This window comes from Carex rostrata, chromosome 4 (assembly GCF_964058835.1).
Source record: "Carex rostrata chromosome 4, lpCarRost1.2, whole genome shotgun sequence".
NCBI lineage: Eukaryota > Viridiplantae > Streptophyta > Magnoliopsida > Poales > Cyperaceae > Carex > Carex rostrata.
This window is the reverse complement of record NC_135921.1, coordinates 1,888,851-1,909,940: the sequence shown is the minus strand read 5'-3', so window position 1 is coordinate 1,909,940 and position 21,090 is coordinate 1,888,851. Positions and strand designations below refer to the sequence as shown.

General features: G+C 32.3%; 1 protein-coding gene and 1 pseudogene across 1 annotated transcript in view; one reads left to right on the top strand and one right to left on the bottom strand.

The window, feature by feature from the left end:
* LOC144552639 (MADS-box transcription factor 23-like) overlaps positions 1–21,090 on the top strand; it is a 58,511-nt gene that overhangs the window by 24,851 nt on the left and 12,570 nt on the right. The window lies entirely within an intron of this gene.
* On the bottom strand, positions 405–1,626 carry LOC144552929 (wall-associated receptor kinase 3 pseudogene; annotated as a pseudogene).

Here is a 21,090-nt window from a genome sequence, read left to right as displayed (position 1 = left end):
AACCGTTTTGAGATTTGGACTTGGGCAGGAGACAGTATTATTGAGCTTCGAGATTTATTGTGTCCGATTCCACAAAAAGATTCCTTTATGCAATGATAATGGAGAGCAGAGAGGATGTGAATTCTCAAGAAGCAGGGGAGGGGAGGTCTGATGCCCGGTCAGTCTCCTTCCCTACCAATAGTTACCTAAAAGAACATAAAGAAAACATAAACGTACTAGTCCACCTAAAAGAACTACATAAAGAAAACATACCATTATTTTTTTTTTCTTTCCTTCCTCTCCTTCCCTACCAATACTTACCCACTTACCCTAAAAGAAGGTTGAAATCTGATATTATCTTTTTGGAGGATAATTTAGTGCCAGGACCACAAAAACATTACATCGTATTAGCGTACCTACAATTATTACATTAGAATGATTTTTATCTCCTATTACATATCTTAGAATCAACTACGATTTTTTTAAAAACAACCCCTGAAGAAATGAATGTTAATTAACGACCGATAGCAATGCTCTCCTCTGCTTCCTTATCTACATTGAAATAAGAGCTTGTATGCTCAATCTCAATGTCATGTTGGGGTCGTTCGCTGAGCAAAGTCTCTGTTTCTTCAAGATGGTACTCCTGTCCCCAAGGATGCTGTTTAAGCTTTATGATTCGGTAAAGCTCTTCGGCTACTTCCTTCATCGTAGGTCGCTCATCTCCCTTCATACGTATACATTCATTAGCCAACTCAGCAACTGCCTTGATTAATTCCATGTCATCTTCATGTTTAATTTCATCATCTATAATCTCTTTTAGTCTGTTCTCTTCCATAGTACAGAGGAAGCGAGACAAAAGACTCCTCTCTTCCTCTGGTGCATCAAAATCAATTACTGGTTTGCTGGTTAGAAGTTCCAAAAGAACAACACCGAAGCTGTACACATCGCTCTTGTCTGTCAATTGGCAAGATTGCATATATTCTGGATCAAGGTACCCGCATGTTCCTTGCACAAATGTAACAAATTGTGCCTCATCCGTTGGAGCTAGTATTGAGGCTCCAAAGTCTGATACCTTTGCTGTGTAATTTTGGTCCAAGAGAATATTTGCAGACTTCACATCTCCATGAAAAATTGGAGGAGATGCTGAAGTGTGCAAATAGGCAAGTGCTTCTGCTGATTCATGTGCAATTCTTAGACGGGTTGCAAGAGAAATGTTTGATCCTTGCTTTTTGTGATGGATATAATGATATAAAGTACCATTATGGATGAACTCATATACTAGCGTAGGAACCTCGACCTCTAAACAACAACCTAGTAATTTTACAATATTCTTGTGGTTAATTTGTGAGAGAATAAGCATCTCTTTCCCGAATTCTTTCTTCTTGCTCTCATCAACTATCTTACACTTTTTAATGGCAACCAATTGATCTCTCAGGGTTCCTTTGTAGACAGTGCCCTGGCCTCCTTGGCCAATAATATTTGCACTATCAAAATTGTTTGTTGCTTGTTGTACTTGTTGCTCCGTGAATATTGTAAAACCGAATCCTTGGTTTGATTTCATCTTTTCTAAAAGAATCCATCCTCCATGTTGTTGAAAGTACTTCCCTTTTATCTTAGAAAGATTTCTTCTTTCCAGGAACACATACATACCAACTCCGAGAAACGATAAACCAACAAAACCAGCGGCAGTTCCTACAAAAAAAATTATAAATGTTGCTCATAATACTTCTACTATTTATGTAACTTCAATTTTTCTCAATGTCCTATTGAGTTTTGTATATATATATTTTTTTTGTGCAGATTCAATAAAAAAAATCATCTTATGGAACTTCAGTTTTTAAATATTTGGGCATGTACCTAGACCCCCAATCCCAATCCCAATCCCAACTCAAACCAAATTAATCTTCCATATCTCTCTCTTTTTTTTAAAACTTGACAGGGGCTGTCCTCAAATTCGTATCCTCTACATTAAGTCAAAAGAGAATATTTTTAGTTAATGAATTTCAACCGTCCGATATATTTTAAGATTCTTGCAAACTAAATTCGCACTAATATTGAAAGACCCCACTATGTTAAAAGCAGGTGTTGAATTGGTTCTGTTTAAAATCAAACGGTTGAGATTCATTAACTCAAAAGAGAATTTAAAATCAAACGGTTGAGATTCATTAACTCAAAAGATTCTCTTTTGAGTTAATGCAAAGGATATGCATTCGCTGTCCTCTCTCTCTCTATCTAAAGGTAATAATTAATGTACCTATTACTAGTGCCACGTTGAGTTGACAATCTCTATGCTCAAGCCGCCAGCCGAAAGAACAAGAGCAACGATATCCTCCTTGAAAATTGTGGCACTTCCCTCGCTGTGAGCATGCATCTTGGTTGGCACATTCGTCAATGTCTGCATAAATATGCCATAATATAAAGATGTCAACATAATACTGTGATATATATAAGGCAGTTTGTCGTGGCGGCCACTGCAAATGTTATAAAAAGAAAAATAATAATAATAATAATAAAAGAGAGCAAGACCTTGGCAGCCTCCATAAAGGTAAGGATTGCCTTGATAACCATTGGAGCAGTTGCAGATATAACCATGACCACTGACAGTCAAGCAAATACTGTTACTGCTTTTGCATGCATAGGAAGATTTGTTTCTCTGTGCGATGTCGCATGTCGTGTTTCCTATGGCCCAATCGAGCATCACCGGCATATTAGCGCCATTCAGCTCATTAGTGGTGGCGTAACTGGTGTTGAACTTAAACGCAGCTTCCTCAGTTATCATAGCATAGTTGCAAGGACTGAATTTATATACCTCCGAGTTGTTGGATATGTCATTAATATAGACCCCAAAACTAGACATTCCTTTGGCAATAGCTGCCTGGCAACAGCCAATTCCAGAGCAGGAATCAGAGTTATTAATTAGGGTATCTAGGCTATCACATGTAGAAAGGCATCCTACTGAGATATTAGGACTGAAATCAAGGCTGAGAAAACCAAGTGTATTACACCCAATTACTGTTAATTTGTTCACCTCAGTGTTTGGCCGGAAAACACTGAATTCAAATTCCATCGAATTGTAATCGGTGCTGTTGTAGCACTGATAAGATAAAGGGGCAGTTACACGTGCCTGGCCCAAGGACAGGCTTATATTCAGAATCTTAGAGCTATATGAATTGGTTTCTGAAAGTGTGTAAGTAGAGTAAGCAGTAGAACATGTACCATTGGTTGTGTCGCAAGTGACATTGAATTCTTCCGACAAATAGCAATTTACGCCGATTCCGAATGGGTAAGGGATGGGAATATCACCGCAGCTCTCTGCGCACCCCTGCAGAGCAATAGTGTTTGTAGATTCAGTGCTTTTGATGAACTGCTGGAGGAAGAGAAGTTGGGTTAGTATCAGTGCCACCACTGTGGATAAGGAATTTCTTTTCGTTTCATTCATCATACTGACAGTCTCAATTTGAGTAATCAAATAAATCTTCTGGTTTCTATGAATTAATGGATCGTTGAAGCAATACTTGTAGTTGGAGGGTTTTTATAAAACATATATATGCACATTGATAATTGATTTATAATAAATTAATGTTCAATTATCTAGTTCAGCACCCCTGGAAAAGTAAAGCACATGTTCTGTCTATACGGAAGACCAGATCAGACCAGGCTGGGTAGGTGGAGTCAATGCGAATGTAAAAGGAAAAGATGCGGAAGACCAGACCAGGGTAGATGGAGTCAATGCGGATCGGTGTCACCGCGTACTTGCTTGTTATTTAATGAGAAGGAAATAAATGGTGAATTTCTTATTTTTAAAAATTAATATAAAATAACACAAAAACTTTGGATCTGTGAAAACATTTCAGGCTACAATCTTAAATATTTCATCCGCCTACTTAGAGTGAAAAATAGTACGGCAGAGTTGGCTTCATTACATAACTGTACAGCACGTCTATCGGTACGTGTCGTGATTCGTGTGTTACGTGATGTGACCATTCACGTGCTATGTTTATTTTTTAAAAATTTGACATGGCACGTCATGTGAAATATTTAAGCATGGCATGATACAATACGCAGTCACGCAAGTCACATGTAATTAGAATCGTTAGATCTTGATCAAATGGTGAATCTTGAATAAACTAACATAAATTATAATCAAGTAGTCACATGAGTCACGTTTGATCATGACACATTTGGGCACAACGTGACTCACGTGGCTTGATCATTCGTGTACTGTGACCACTCCTTGATATTTCGATTACGACACTACAAGCGAAAAATTAATTTGGTCATGGCACGACACGGCACGACATGACACATGATATTTTGATTACGGCACAACACACGAAAAATTAACTTGATCACGGCACGACACATTTTTTTCCACTCCATCCGCCCTCCTCCCTCTCTCTTTTTTCCTTATTTTTTGGATTCAATAGATCTGAATTTTAAGTTCAGGGGCGGAGCATGTATAGTGAATGTGTCAATTGATCCTCATTTATTTTCAAAAATTTTGTATTAATTTTATATGATATTCTATATAGTTTAAAATAAATTATTACGAATACTGTAAAATTGACTACTATTAAGTATGAAAAAAAATTATATAATTGATTTCTAATTTTTATTTGACTCGCATAATTTTAAAATTTTTTGCCCGTACGTATTACGTATTTAAGTTGCTATGATATTTTTTAGGGTAAATTTCGCTGGAGGTCACTAAACTTTGTTATTTGTCACGAATTGGTCACTCAACTTTGATTTGTCCCTTTTGAGTCACTCAACTTTGTTATTTGTCCCAATTAAGTCACTCAATGTTTTCCATCCAAATTTTTAACAGAATATTCCTATTCCGTCCAAAAAATTAACGGAATATACCCATTCCTTCCAAAATTTTAACGTAATTAGTATATTCCATCCAAAAAACTAACGGAATTAGCATATTCCGTTAAAAATTTGGACGGAAAACGTTGAGTGACTTGATTGGAACAAATAACAAAGTTGAGTGACTCAAAAAGGACAAATCAAAGTTGAGTGACCAATTCGTGACAAATAACAAAATTTAGTGACCTCCAGCGAAATTTACCCTATTTTTTATTGTTGTATGATCCATGTTAGATTCAAACAAAAATTTGGATTCTATCATTGTAGTCGAATTATTTTTCAGATCCAATGTGTTTCATTTTTCTGGTGTGGTCTTTTGTGCTACTATGGCCATCAGAAAATTAAAATAACTTTGAATCCGGAAAAAAAAAATCAGCTCCAAACAACAAATTTTTTTTAAGGACTATCTCTATTTCGGAACTCCTATCAGTTCTTCTATTTACCTATATGATTTAGTAATAATTTCTATAAATAGAAAAATTCACAAATAAATTAATGGGCCCAAGACAAGTAGACCACTCCCGTGTTCTCCTTGAGATTTTTTTTTTTAAAATAAAACTGTTTTTAAATTTTTTAATGGAACGAACACTATATGTAGAGAAGCTATAAAAAAAAAAGACTCCATCGATCATAGAAATTGGTGGAGACAAAAAACTATTTTCTCCAAAAAAAACTCACATTTATCTAAAATCAGCACTATCGGTTGTCCGAAAATGGTACACCAATTCTAAAGATCGGTGGAGAAAATAGTTCTTTTTGCCTCCACTGACCTCTAGAATCGGTGGTCTTTTTTTATAACTTTATCACAAAAAGTACTTGTTCCGTTAAAAAGATTAAAAACAATTCTATTTTTAAAAAAAATCCTCTCTTTGATGTCAATTTTTTTTAAAAAAAAAAAAAATCTGACATGGCTTAACCATATGTGCCGAAAAGGACAAAGGCAAACTGAGTGGCTCAAAGATTTTTGTTTAGAGGAAATTTTATGTATACCTCTCAAAAATATTAAAATTATGTATTTTCTTCTTCAAATTTTAAAAACCTACAAATTTATATGTTTTATTATTTTTTATAATAAAACTCATTTTAAATTTATAAAATACCCATCGTCATTTATTAAAAGTATAAAACGCCTATCAGACTCAAAAAGTCCAAAATTACGTATTTCTCCATCTAAACTTTGAATTTACATATTCCCCCTCTAAACTTCAAAAACTCACAAATTTATTTATTTTGTTGTCTTTTTATATTAAAACTCATTTTAAAATTTTAAAATACTCATTTTACTATATATATAGAGAGAGAGAGAGATAGGCTAATATACAATCGATTGTTCCTGAGGTCCTGTACAACCAAGTCATTTTCCGATTTTTAAAGTCCAAATGATCGATCCAAACCGTTAATCTTGTTCTCCATATTAATATGTGTTTGGAGACCAAATTTTACATTTTTCTGAATTTTTTTACTATTTATTAAGCCACATTGAAATCCGCTGATCCAACGGTGGCTTAACAAAACAGTAAAATCAGAAGCCACCGTTGGATCAGCGATTTTCAAAGTGGCTTAATAAATAGTAAAAAAATTCATAAAAATGTAAAATTTGGTCTCCAAGCACAAATTAATATGGAGAACAAAATGAACGGTTTTGATCGATCATTTGGACTTTAAAAATTGAAAAATGACTTGATTGTACGAGACCTCAGAAACAATCGATTGTATATTAGCCTACCTCTATATATATATATATATATATATATATATATATATATAGAGCTAGGCTACGTGAGTTGCGAAGTAAAGCAACTATTTTACTTCACGCTCATATTTCTTCACGCTCATATTTTGTGATTTTAAAGTTTAAAACATCGATCCGAACCGTTCATCTTGTTCTTCATATTGAAATGTGCTTGGAGACCAAATTTTACATTTTTTTGAATTTTTTTACTATTTATTAAGCAATTTTGAAAGTCGCTGATCTGATGGTCCAGAAAATTTTACTGTTTTTTACTGTTCACAGCAAAACAGCAATTTTAAAAAATGCTTAATAAATAGTAAAAAAATTCCAAAAAATGTAAAATTTTGTCTCCAAGCACATTTCAATATGGATTAAACATCTAACGGTTCGGATCGATAGTTTGGACTTTCAAAATAAAAATACGGCGTGAAGTAGAAACGCGTTTTACTTCGCAACTCACCGTAGCCCACCTCTATATATATATATATATATATATGAGTTAGGCTGGGGGTGCTATGGATAGCATAGTGGCCTCTATGCTACGGCTCAATATTCGAGTTTTCAAAATCCAAACGGTCGATCCGAACCGTTCATCTTATTCTCCATATTAATATCTGCTTGGAGACCAAATTTTACATTTTTCTGAATTTTTTTACTATTTATTAAGTATTTTACAAAATTGTTGATCCAACGGTGGCTGCACAAAACAGTAAAACCGTTGGATTAGCGATTTTCAAAGTGGCTTAATAAATAGTAAAAAAATTCAGAAAATTATAAAATTTGGTCTCCAAGCAGATATTAATATGGAGAATAAGATGAACGGTTCGGATCGACCGTTTGAATTTTGAAAACTCGAATATTGAGCCGTAGCACGGGAGGCCACTATGCTATTCATAGCACCCTAGCCTAACTCATATATATATATTAGAGAGAGAGAGAGAGAGGAGCGTTCAAATGCACCAAAATTATATAATCCAAATCTATTCCAAAATCCTGAGTGTCCAATTTACGCTAATATTCGTGCTACCAGAAGTGCTGGATTTTATCTTAACGGAGCGGTTCCGTTAAATTTTAAATCAGTCATTAGCCATCAGCGAAGGGAGCTTATGTTTCCTCTCTCCTTCTCACTGGCTTCTCTCCTCTCTTCGTCGTGCTCATTCCGATTCTTTCGATTCGATGCTCTCAGCATGTGTTGCTTTGTCCCGTCCCTGCTTCTCCTTCCTCACAGAGAATCGGGAGCATGAACCTTACTTCGATCCGATTTGTCCAGCTTTCTCTCCGACAAGCTAAGTGAAACCCTAGAAATTGTATTTAGGCTTACAATTACCTAGTTGAGTTGCACTTTTCTTTCATTTGATTAATTTAGTACTGATCAAGCTTAACGAAAGCAAAAGAAAAAAAAAATGATAGAATGGAACTTGTGCAAATCACCATTATGCACCAATCGACCCAAAATTTTTCCATCTAGTCCAATTCTCCCCTATTGAAACAATTCATGTGAATAGAAACAATTGTGCATATGCCTGCCCCCTATAAGCTGTAGTAGAATAGAAACAATTCATTTTGCACGTGTCAGGCTAACACGGGACGGAAGTTTTTGAATATATAAATAATTTTCCTGTTTTCTTGTGCAATTAATGCCGAGATTAGGGGCTGTCAGCATGAGTACCGGTGTCATGTGAAGCACATATAGCAATGCGTGGTCAAGCACGAAGCAACAATCTACAGTAACGACTGTTTCTCCGCCGCCTGTTTTTTCTTAAACCAACTACTCAAAACAATCAAGATAGGTTATTTTAATATTTGCATCATGCCTTTAGATGCTGCATAGACTAAAGCCATTCCTGATGAGGTGTGCACTTGTACTGTGTTTTGTTCTCTGTGCTATATGTTTTTGGGATTTTCTCTATACTACCAGTAACATCGAGAAAGATAATGAAAAAAAATTTAAACATGTTAGCCTACTTGCCAATAAAATAAGAGGATTTACTCCGAATCAAATGAAAAAACTGTTCACATCATTAAAATAAACATGAAACTATGTTTAGATTTCTTGGAGATAAGCTTTTTTTCCTTCTATTCTTGGCAATAGTAAATGTATCATGAGGCGATGATTGACACTTGTCTTCTATGCACACGCTCAAATGCACGAGGAGCACTTTCCTCTCATTCTCATTTTGTGTGTTCAACTCCTTTCAGTTTCAGGTGCGTTTCAAACTTCGAGTAGAAAACTAACAGTAGTGCAGTTATAGCTTTATTTAAAAAAATATATGAATGGTACAAATTTTAGTTCTTGATTTCTCATTGGTTTAACAAAAAGAAGTTGCTTCTCTACAGTTTAAGCCAAATAAAGAGAACTCCCTACTTTTAAAGTTTATTGATCATTCCTTGCTCAATATGTAACATTAACACAAATTTTTTGGGTAAAAATCAGCCATCACAACAAGTAAAATCATTAATTGTAATACAATACTAACCATTACTAGAAATTGAAAAATATAACTCAGCAGAAAAAACATATAAATGTTTCAATTATTAAATATCCTTCACAAAACAACTTATAGCTAAATCAGAAATTGGTTTTCCCTGACGAGGTATACTTAATATACGCTGGAAATAACCATTTTATGGAATAAAACAGAGAGATAGAATAAAAGGTACAAGAATCCAACGTGGCAAGGCAAGCTTGAATTGATAAGACAAAATATTGTGGAACCTAACCAATGGGATTGAATCTCTCGCTTTTTGGACCACTATATATATATATGTTATCCATTGAAATTTTGCCATTTGAATGCCCGGCATAAAGAATACTTTGGAGATTTTGTGAAGTAGGGTTTTTGGGTAAAAGAAAATTGTTGAGAATATATACACTTGGCAGCTGAAGATATGGAAATCAAAGAAGATATGATAGGATCCATATCTATTCAAAGAGGGAAAGAAGATATGATAGGATCCATATCTATTCAAAGAGGGAAAGAAGATATGAAGAAAGAAAAATGAATGTGTAGCACATATATATTATTTCATATATAGATAGTAGTTGATTTCCTTCTAAAGATTGAGTATTCTATGTTTGACAAATGTAATTGATTTACTAGAATATCTAGCTGAGCTTATATATAGAGGAGCAGCCGTATAAAATTAATTAAGAAAGAAAGAAATAAAAATAGGGTGGAAAGGGAGTTTTCTTGAGAGTTTTGTGTTCTTAATTATTTCTATTATTTTTGACAAAAAATATCAACTTAATTATTTTTGCACTTAAATTTATTGTGCAACTGCGAGTACTGGCCTACAAAAAAAATTCTCAAAATATTTATGACAGCCGCGAGTACTGGTCTACAAAAAAATTCTCAAAATGTACAGCCACGAGGGTATACCGACAGAAAGGTGTTTTTTCTATTAGCGACGGTAGTATCCACGAGGGTATACTAGCAGTATCGGTCACAGATATATACTGTCTCATTCTTGTATATGCTGGTACTAAATTTCTTTTGTCAAACTTAATAAATCATTATTAATTATATGAGAGTGTTAAAATTTGATAAATTAAAGAATTATTTGATTGAATTCTTATTATTATTTCAAGTCTCAATACAAGGCCTAAAGAGCCGTTGGAATGTTCTAATATTACCTTGCTAGTTATTTATTAAACACGTACTTATTTAGCTGATTGCAACAGCTATTAATATATCAAATCAAATATTCTAAGAAAGAAAGTTAGAATTGATACATTTCCATATTTTTCAAAATTTTGCTAGCTGTTACCTCATTTTTTCATCTTCAGGAGAGATGAAATAACTATATAACTGGAATAAAATCTACCCCAAGTTATATTTTTTTTTTTTGTAAAAAACCTTCGTAGAAGCTACGAAGTAATGCGGGAGAATCGAACTCTCGAGTCTCGACCTTTGGGCCTACAACAGCTCTATTATAACTTTTTCCTAGCCAACTGTGCTACCTCCCCTTTCTCCTACCACAAGTTACTTAAAATCTGAACCTCAACGGAGTTGTGATGCTTGACCAAAAAATTTAGAAATAAGCTAAGAAAATTTATAATATCCAAACATACATATTGTTGTAATTTGGTTTCTGTGATGAAATGAATGGCTGTCATAAATTAAGTCCCACATATGTACCAAGATGCTATGGAAAACATGAAATTTTCTTCTGTTTTTACTGTTATAATTACTAAATAGTAATTACTGCAATAATGTGTCATTGTCATAAAGGAAAAACTATTTGTTATTTTGGACTTGTTTAATTAAGTATTTAACACTATCGTTTACATCGGCGCCACCTCATGAATCTCTTACCCTATCTTTGGATGCATAGTCCAATGTAAAAGCATGCCAAGCATTCAACTCTCCTTGCTCTCTCTCTCTCTCTCTCTCTCTCTCTACTGGGGGATTGAGTTGCTTATACCTTCAGTTGCACTTTCTGGTTTCCTTTTCTATGTAAATGCTCAACATCGCTGCTGAAGTACTAACACATGCACTTGCATCCTTTGTACTTCAAGTATATATGCTTTACAAGGAATATTGCCTAGGAAATGTCAGGAGGGAAAGTTGGAAATGTCTTGGTAACATTGAACGATGAATATAATATAATTTGAATATCAAGTAATCATGGCAGCATGCATATAGGTGATATTGCAAATATGACACAGCTTATGTTTGACAGTATGGCCTAATGTAGATTAATTTCACAAGTTTAATTGTTAAGTACCTTACGCCAGTAGTTGTGTCTCGCACCAACTGTTCTTAACAACTAACGCGGCATCGTAACCGACACGCACACAGAGATAAACAAAAACATATCTTCTTTCCTCAATCATAACTTTGTTTATTGGTTAAGTAGTAACGATAGACACAAATAGCTCAACTTTATTTGCCGATTAGGTGGCGTGGATTGCAGGATTATATTAATTCGAAGCCAATGAATGATCGACAAATGTGCGGTTTGTGGGCAGTCGAAAGGACCTCCACCAAGGGAAGAATCTTTTTTTCATTTCTAAAAATGGAGTCAAGACCCTTGGAGATCAAAAGATTTTATTGCAACTTTTGTATTAGTAGATTTCTGTGGTTATTCACCTCTAATTTTTTTTTTTTTTTTTATCAATTGAAGACTCATGGAGCTGATGAATTCCTCTGAGGGTAAAATTATTATTTTCTATACATATTCATTTTACTTGTTGCATTCTTTTCATTTTCAATCATTATTTAAAAGAAGTTTCCCTCCAAATAAAAAATTACCTTTTGCTAAGAAAAATATTTCATTCTTTTAAGAAGACACTGAATTTTTTTTTTCTTTATTATAAGGCACTTTAAAGCTATCTTAAACTAACTATTCTAAACAATGAATGCGTAATCGTATGAATAAGTAGATCTAGGCTAAGAAAGAATATAATTCCAGTTACAAGGAAAATAGTTTAAAAAAAAAAGGTTGTGATTAATTGTCTATCAGCATTACATTAAGATAGACTGGACCAATGCAAGATTTCCATGTTTGAGGCTTTAATTGGGCCCTTGTTAATATTAATTAGTAGCCCTAATAAAAAGATTAATTTTTTAGTCTTTTCCGATTCTTGAAATATGCGCTAAGATAATACTATAATAATAATGTAGATATTTCAATTTTTACAGGACTAGACATGCATGAAAGAGACAATCTAGCTACTTCATAATTTTTTATAGTTATGGCTTCAGTAAAGCACTACAACAAAACTGGTATTCAGCGACCGGTCCGGTCGTCGGTCGCTGAAGACCTTCCAAAAAATCAAAAATAAATAAACAAATAAAAGCAACGGAGATGAACCCTTCAGCAACCGACGACCGGACCGGAGTTGAGGCATATCGTGGGACATTCTTCATCTCATCAGGTACGAAATCCAATTTTTGGATATGTTTGAATCAATAAGGGCATCCACAACCAATAAGAACACTAAGTATGGCAAATAAACTAACGGAACAGTAAACTCCTAAAAATTCTAAACCCTAAATCCTAAACAGTAAACTCTTAACATTGAACCATAAAAATTTAAGTTATATTCTCACAAGGAGGTTCTAGCTTGCACCATGCATCGACCTCTGATACTCATGATAATAGCGGGGATGATCTCGAAGATGACTAGTAGATATTTTATGTTTTAGGATATTATGTCATACTTTAGATATTTTATTTTTATGTACGTTGTACTTTAGATATTTTATTTTTATGTACGTTGTACTTTAGATATTTTATTTTTATGTACGTTGTACTTTAGATATTTCATATTTGATATTTATGTAGTACTTTAGATATTTTATTTTTATGTCGTACTTTAGATATTTCATATTTGATGTTTATGTAGTACTTTAGATATTTAATGTTTATGTCATTTTGTGAATTGCTTGGTACGTACCAATTAAATTGCTTGTGAATTGTTTGATATTTGATGTGAATTATTGCTTGGTACGTACCAATTAAATTGCTTGTGAATGGTTTGGTACGTACCAATTAAATTGCTCGTGAATTATTTGATATTTGATGTTAAATGTTTGGTACGTACCAATTACATTGCTTGTGAATTGTTTGATATTTGATGTTAAATGCTTGTGAATTACGTCTCGTACCAATTGGGGCTAGAGAAAAATATATGAACAAAATGGGTTTAATGTTATATTTGTTTGATACATTTTGTACCAATTGGGGAAAAGAAAAATAAAAAAAAAAAAATTAACCTTCTGTGATCGATTTGGGACCCTTCTGCGACCGCCCGATCGGTCGTTGATAGGCTTCCAACCACGTATTTGAACCTTCAGCGACCGGCGCTTTATCCTTCTGCGATCGATTTGAACGATCACAGAAGGGTGCTTTTGCTGTAGTGAATGTTTTCTTTTCTTTTCAATAATTTAAGCATAAATGAAGGGAAATTTGAGTTTTGCAAAATCTCATTTTCCTTCCAGAAAGGCAATGATGTGAAGAAAACTATACCTCAGACTCAGAGGTAGTTATTTTAAAAAATGTAGGTGTCAATTCAAAGAATTCAATTTGGGGACAAAGTTGTAGGGGACATTTTTCAATTATTCCAAGTTGTAGGGAACATATATATTTCAAATATTCCCAGTTGTAGGGACGAATATAATTCAAATCTTCTAGGAATATTGTATTGCTTGTGTGTGAGTTTTAGGATGCATATATTACTTTCTTTCTTGTTGGAAAAAGGGTGTTAATTAGTACTTAGTAGGCAAACAAAGAAACTATTTTTATAGTAAATTACATATATATTGCTAAGTCTTGAGGTATCATACATATAATTAATTTTGAAAAAATACATCTTGTTTCTCCTCCATCGCTGGAGTGTGGATTACGGCATTAATTGTAACAATTTACTAATTTGGGGACCCCTGAAAAGTCATTTTAAAAGTACAACTAGGGTGTACAGGTTTCCATAAATTGTGCTTTGTTTAGAAGTCTCCCAACCAATAGTGGCAACTAATTAATTAGGTGAGCACTAATCTGTTGTCTCATTGGCCAGCCTTTACTTAGTTAGTCACGCGGAGTCATTAGCAAATATTGATTATAATTTGTTGAATAATTTTTGAAAAGCCCTCATAACATATGTTTATTTGGCCAACATATCTTAATAATTTGTGATCAAGCCATCATAGCAAATATTGATAATATTTTGTTGAATAATTTGTGATCAAGCCCTCTTAACAATATTGGATAGATTTCCCCTGAGCTTTATTTTGCATGTTGGAATTAAAGATGCAAATCCTTTTAAGCTGTAAGTTTTAATAAGAAGGGTGATGTGCATCTATATTTATTTACGTATCATATTAGGAAGTCATAGATAAAATAGCATGCTAACTTGTTGAGTTTTTTTTTTTTAATAATGGGCCTACATCCCAATATTTTGTAGATGCTATTCTCGAGAATTGAATCTGCATCCTCTTAGACGAGAGATGAGGGTTCGTGCCACTGCATCAAGCTCGCAGTTCCAACATATTTGTTGAGTTATCAAAAAAAAAAAAAAAAAACGCCTTCATGAATTAGTAGAAAAGATAACTCAGCCTATGAATAATATTATATTTAAACATAAATGAATAAACTATATAATTTTGATAACTTTAGACAAATAAAATCAATAGTAGTAGGTTTTCATTAAAAAAAAAAATGAATAGTAGTAGGAACGTAGTTTTTATGGGGGTTATGAACTTATGATCAGGCATGTGTATATATCTAGGTTACTGTCATATTTGGATTTTTATAGGGTATAGAAGAAAAAAAAATCCAGATATTCATTGAATTTCTTAGGGAGTAGGAACAAAAGTGACTTGTACCCAAGAGGTTCATCATGTGGTGATTTTCATGGGATGCTAAACATGTTGTACTGCTCTAGCTAGGTCGGCACCTAATAAATAAAACTTTATAGAGAAATTATATGATTAGTTTTGGATCCATGTGCAACTTGCACAACGTTGGAAATTAAGAGGATTTGTGCTTTCTCCGCTTTTCTAATTCTGGAATTAATTGATACTTTACCTGCCACAACAATCTTATAATTCTTTATTAATTTTAAGGCTAAATATCTTATAGCCTTTTCTCTCTTGACGTTATTCGTTTATTCTATTTTAATCTTCCTCGTTGGAGATCGAGGAGTGCGCACAAAGAGTCTATATACATTTAATATTCACTTAATTATTTTATCTAGCTAGGATTATATATGTTCCCTGTTAATTTCTATATAGTGGACCCTCCTTATCATGTCATTTTCCTCATTAAGCATTGATTGAACATATAAATTGGTCATATATATGTACACACCATCAATGATTAAATTGAATTCAAGTTTCTCCAGTTCCACTTATGATATATTAATTATAGGCTCATGCCATCAATGATTTGAGGTCAAGCAATAATATATGTACTTAGACTAGAACTAGGGTGTTTTTAAGCTTTTGGTGACCTTCACTCCAAAACCTATATATGCAAATGGCTTTGATCCAAACTATTGAACTACTTCATAATTAATGTGTTTACATGCAAAATTTATAAATTTTTGAATTAATTTAGTACAAAATTAAGTGGTAAAAAAAATTACAAGTTAATTTTATTTAATGTTTTTACTCTTTGCACAATTTGTTGAAACAGTGAATCGAAATGTTACTTGTTAAGAGTAATACTCAAGTTCACCAATATTTACATAGTTTTTTCTTTTCTTTTCTTTTTTTAACTCAGGTTGTTATTTGGGAGCAGTAAATCAGTTTATCCATCACAGAACAATTGGTTCAATCTTGCTGCCATGACCAGATCAGTTGCTTTCGAGGCGTTAAACAATTCGATGAAGAGTTTAATGCTTGACTAACTATATTTTCTTCTATATATATATATAATGTTTTTTAATTACAATAAAATTAAATTTCAGAAACTACACATGAATTCTATAGATAGGATGTAACATAGGTTGGGTCACATTAGATATATAATTTGGCAATAATAATAATAATAAAATAACAATTCTCCTTCTAGATTTCTTCAACCATTCATATGCATGACTAATTTCAAAAATGGAAAAGTAAAGTAATAAAATTATAAATATGTCATCTCATCAACCATGAATATAAGGATTATTATATTAAGTAATTTGAAAATCAATATATAACTTATGCATTAAGTGATTTTAAAGTAATTTTACGATTCAGTTTTCGGATTTCAAGAACAAAATTGGGACATTAATTGGTGACCCGGTGAAAGCATTAACTTATTCATTAGCTGAATCTCTTCTTCTTCTTTTTTGTCTCTCTTCAAAATGCACACGATTATCCCAGTTTTCAAAAGTTTGACTAGATTAATTAATTATATCAAGTTTTCAAACACATTATTAAATAGCTTTTGACTAAACTCATATGCTTAAATGTTTAAAAGATGCTGAAAATAATTTTCTAGGTATAGAATGAACGCAACAAAGTTTGAATGCATGCTTCAAGCATGCAAGCTTTCGTGTGTTCATGCAGCTGGATTCTATAGTTGAGATGATGAACGACTAACAGTACCCCCATATCAGTCCCCTAAACGTCCTCCGTACTAAAAGACAAATAACTTTCGACAAGAGACCACTAACTGACTCCAACATCTAATATGGGGGATTTATACTCTGAGTTAATAGTCAAAACATATAGTATTCATACCTATGAATGTATAGTATTCATACTTATTATCAGAACCATTCGTCATATGTAAACACAAGCTGGAGGGGACCAGTAACGACCAGGGGGACCGCTGACGTCTTGTGACAGCCTGGATTGGGGACCACAACCGTCTGAAAATGACATTTGCCAAGATTGGGGACCACTACAGCGAATCTATATATTATTCATATCTAAACAAATGAAGTATTCATACTGACGATTACAAAGTATTCATACATGTTTGAAATAATTTATACAATTCAATATTCAAAGACAGACCCTTCTTCTTGAACACATCTTCTAAGAAATATTCATATCTAACTAATGAAGTATTCATACATATTTGAAATAATTTATACAATTCAAAGTTAGACCCTTCTTCTTGAACACCTCTTCTAAGAAATATTCATATCTAAATAACATGAATGCATATCTAACAAACGAAGTATTCATATCTAACAAATGAAGTATTCATACATGTTCGAAATAATTTATACAATTCAAAATTCAAAAGTCAGATCCATCTCTCTCACCTCACCTCTTCCAAGAAGTATTCATATCTAACATGAAGTATGCATATCTAATAAATGAAACATTCATATCTAACTAATAAAGTATTTATATGTTCCACTGTGACAACCTTCGCTGGGCTAGCATGGACCCCCTCCAATGGTGCACCACGCTCTCACCGCTGAATCTTGACGGTGCACCACTCTCTCCTCGTCAGATCTCGACGGTGCACCACGCTCTCATCGCCAGATCTCGACAGTGCACCACACTCTCCTTGTCGAATCTCGACGGTGCACCACGCCGAGAAAGAGAAGAGGCGGAGGCCGTGAAGGCCGTGAAGAGCGTGAATATGATTTTGCTTTTTTGTTGATCGGAAGAGAGAGAGGAGTCAAGCATATTAATGACAATAGGTTGTTAGGGAGACTAATAGGGGACTAATCAGCGGGGACTAAAATCTTTACTCAAAGATTTAATTCTAAATATGCTGTAAATTAAATAAAGATACAGAAAAAAAAAAAAAAAAAAAAAAACATAAGAGTTGATAACGGAATTCGGACTAGCCAATTGACCAACTCGGCTAAGTACCTATGTTTTCGGACATTTGCAACCACTAACGATGTGCCTTTGTATTTCTCAAACAATTATAAGATTGGTTGTACCTCTCACAATGATCTATGGGTTGTACATCAACCAAGTTAGATCTCTCAATGACCTATTGAAATGTCTAACAAGAAGATTACAACAATATATTCATGATCAAGGTTTCTTGTCAGAATAGTGAGTTTGAGACTAGACTAAAAGATTTAGCAAGATGAGATCAAACCCAAGATTATGGCAATGTATATTCTTTTAATTAAGCATCATAAAATTTGAAGTTTTTTAGCACTTCACACTTCTGGATGAAGATCGGTTTTTATAGAGAACGTCCAAAGTCAAATTCTCTAAATTTCAGTATAAATAAAATGACATATTTTCATAAAAATGTACTAATGAAAAGAATAATTATTCAACAATATCCATGAATGATATTAAAGTAGATTGATTCAAAATTCAAATTAGAAATGAAAAGTCAATTAGTGCAAATTGAAGATATCATAGTAGTACTTATATTTGCAGTCAAAGAGAAAGAAAATATTCAATTACTACAATTGAAAACATATAATAAAATTAGAAATATTAAATTAATATGGTTCATATCTTATTCGTCGCTCAAGATCTCTCAGTAAACTATATTTTTGATATACACTCTTGGGGAATCCAAATCATGTTCTTTTCTTTCGCTAATAGAATGTAACTGACAAAAATAATCCTTTAAATTTCAAATTTATGTTTTAGTTATAAAAAAGTTAAGTTGATACATAACACATAAATTTAAATAGGCGCTAGTATTTTATAAAAAAAAAAAAAAAGTTATAGGTCGTGCACCCCTCTCTTTTGAACGGTTCAAAACATGTTACAACTTGTCAATATTAATTATTACCGTGTTTTAGGCTGATAAGATTCAACTTAATTGAATAAATAAATAGTCATGATAACAAATGTAGTGTATTAAATACATTAATTTTAAATGGCACATATCTCCATTCTTATATTTATGCACGTAGTTGTCCTGATCCGCCAATGGCTGAGATTGAAAGATGGATTTTTGAATTGAATATCAGCCATCTAATCACATAATATGTCTTATTTTTATTACATACATTTATTTTATGTGTAAAAAATCTAAATTTAGTTAAAAACATCTACATAGACTGCTACATGATTTGTCACATTAAAATTGAATGAATTCCTAGCGATACGTTTTCTTATTTCTCCTTACAGCTATCTTTGATTCTTATAATTAACTTATTTTCTTATTTCTCCATTTCCTCCATTTCATTTCTTATCTTCCTCTATAGTTTCGACAATGAAAATGGAAACAATCACACCTTTCCGGATTTTGTTTAAGGCTACTGTATCTTTGTGAATGGATGAATAGCAGATATTGTGCTAATAGAAACAATCATATCTTTTCGATCTGGAGAGAAAATAAAGAATATCTAAAACTTTCATTTAGAGAAATGATATGTAGATAAATTTCCATTGTTAAAATAGTTTCCATCAAGAATATATATATGTAGAGAAAATTCTTATTTAAATCATTTAATCATATCTTTTCCAATTTTATTTTTTTTCAGATCATTTCTCCTCTAAATTGTTTAATGACATGTCTTGTTTGTGAAGAAAATTAGATATTAAATCGCAATGATACTTCAAGATTTTTTTTATGTTATATTTGATCCTTTTTTTTCATTTGTTGTCGTTTCTTATATTGCTATTTATTATTTGGATTTTTTTTCATTTGTGTCTTTTATTTTCATTTAAATATATATTTTTTTAATTTTGTGTGAATGTCAAACAAAAATGTCTCTTGGATAAGATCTTCATATTATATTCAATTTTATAATATATCCCGTTGCAACACACAGACACGATACTAGTCTTGGATAAGATACAATCATGTTTACAAGAAATGAGATAAGATCATTAATTAAATGAGATCATGGGCACGGGCACGGGCACGATATTAAATGAGATCAATAAATGACAAATAATATTCCTTAAATGATATAAAAAATAAAAAGAAATTAATACATGACCAATCAATTATCAATCAATTCAGAAATTTCTTAAATAACATATTAAAAATGGAAAGAAATCAGATAAGTGCAGTGAGTATGTGTCTAAATAAATTTAGACTTCTGCATATTAAAAAATATCAAAAAGATGCATAGAATAAAAAAAAAGGCAGACTATTTGATTGGAGGGGTGATATTCAATTTGAAATTTCATCTACATGCTTAATAAGATAGAAAGAGATTATTGAAGATTTTGTAGAAATGAAAAGGATCGAAGAATCCACATGAAGTAGTTGATTAATTTATGTTTAACGTGATGGAATAAAAATGTGGGTTTGCTGAAATTAACAAAATACTTAACAAGATGTAACAAAGTCTGAATGATTATTGTTTTCATCATTTTAGGAAATATATTATTATAGTTTTTTATTTAGTACAGATTATAATGGTTATTGAAATTCACAACAACAACAAAAAATCAATGATAGTTTATATTTCCAAAATAAAAATTATTTCCAAAAGAACTAATTCCCGTCAAGGGGAGTAGAAAAAAAATCCACATTTACAATAAATAGGCGGCACAATAGTCATGAATAATAAAATCGTAATGGCAATGCAATCACATGTTACCATATTCATTCCATTACTATTTTTGTCAAACATGATAATAAAATAAAATAACACTGGAATAGCATGCAATCACCTTCCAAAACTGTGACATACAGATCTTAACATATTAAACTTGGAATAAAAATATTAAATTCATATGTTGTTGTTTTAAAAACGGCAAACAAGGAATAGCTCGAAACAACAAAAGAAAATAATCAATATTTTTCAGGTATATATATAAATGTATCTAGTATAACTAAAAAAAATGCAAATATTTAATTGCACCAATGCAGCAGATAAATTGCTAAAATTTTCATAACCGTTATTTAGCAATTAATTTCAATTGCTGGATTGGAGATGCTCTTAGAAATTTTTTAAAAGTATATATATCTAGAGGAGGGGGTCCACTTACAACATTTGAAAGTTACAACATCTTACAACAATTTGATTTTACAAATTTTAAAGTCTAAACAGTCGATCTAAACTATTCAACATGATATCTATATTAAAATGTATTTGGAGATCAAATTTTACATATTTTTTAAATTTTTTACTATTTATTAAGTATTTTATAAAACTATTATTTTTCAGTGGT